Source organism: Chrysochloris asiatica, unplaced genomic scaffold (genome assembly GCF_000296735.1).
Source record: "Chrysochloris asiatica unplaced genomic scaffold, ChrAsi1.0 scaffold00116, whole genome shotgun sequence".
NCBI classification, from domain to species: Eukaryota; Metazoa; Chordata; class Mammalia; order Afrosoricida; family Chrysochloridae; genus Chrysochloris; species Chrysochloris asiatica.
Genome location: NW_006408634.1, coordinates 3570837 through 3572255, shown reverse-complemented (window position 1 = coordinate 3572255; position 1419 = coordinate 3570837).

The following is a 1419-nucleotide window of genomic DNA, read 5'->3' as shown; positions in this document are numbered from 1 at the left end:
AGAGGAAGATAACAAAAGAACAAAACAATTTTTGATAAAGGAAACAAGGGTAAATTGCTACAATTTGATGAACTTGATGTATACACAACTCAATGCCAGCAGAGAGGGAAGGAATCTTCTCATCTACTATCAATGCTATCCTTTCTGTACACAGGGTAGATAGGGACGGGCAACTTAGACAATGGCTACCTAGAGTGAGGGGGCGATAAAGGCATGAAGTGACTGGCTTACAAAGTTTCAAGGGGGAGTGAGTTTAAGAGTATGTGAGGGAAGAAAGAGTCCCCACTGAATAGTTTTCGTCTTGTCTAGATGGATCTAGTTAAAGGAGATGGGGATAAGATTCTTATGATTCAAAAGTAATTGTTATCATGACTCGTTGCGACTGTCACAACTGTAAAGGTAGAAATTTTGTAACAAAAATGGAGCAGTTAATCTTACAGTCCAGAAACAGAGGACCCTAGGACCATCAAGGGAGAAAGGCACAAGTAAAATGTGAGACCTTATCCAGAGAAGCAGCAACACCAGAGATGGAGGCAGAGATGGGGCACGGAGAGAGGGAGCAGCTGAGTGCGGGGAGACCAGCTCTCTGCGGGGGGTTGTGGGACACGAGAGGAGATGTGGAGTCAGCGGTGAAATGAATGAAAGGCTTTCTCAGTCACCTTGCTGTGCTGTCTGTGCGGTCCAGCTTGCTGCTCTCCCTTCTACTGTCTGCTTTCTGCCGGCCCAGCTTAGCAAGTCTTTATTTTTGTACTTAAAACTACACAGTACATGAATTGTCACTTTTATCTTTTCTTGAATTATTACACAGTCACAACATTCTTGCACCTGGTCAACCTTGACAAAAAGATTTCTGCAATGTTCAAACTGATCTTCATCTCCTTTCTCAGTATGTGATAAACTGTTTCTTCTTGTTTCTACTAAAAGATTAACTAATTATCAACTTTTTATCCTACATAAAGTACTATTATTTTCATAATTAGAAGTATTCATTAAATTGCTTGAAAGCTATGTGGCATAAAGCCCAACCTGGCTAATTGCTGCAAGAAGTGTAGATTATCAAGTCAAAACTATCCCTCACTTTAGTTCATTATTTTCTGCTTGTTTACACAGATGTTTGTATGTAGGGGTTTGTGAATTCTAGCCAGTGACTGATTGTGGTGAGGTGTATAGGGGTAGGTCAGCTTGACTCTAATTTGTTATCTGCTTTTGTGGTCTCACAAATGCAGTTACTTAGGTTTTCTATGAAAGGGAGTCATTTACACAATTTTCTTTGTATTCAATCCACCGAAGCTGAAAGCAATTGTTGCAAAGCCAGTTTTTCCTCAGGTTTGTAAAATTCATAGTGAAAGGCTGTGAGTATTGCCATATTATATATTTTTACAAGTAAATTCAGAGTTAACTTGAAGGGAAGATAGGGAC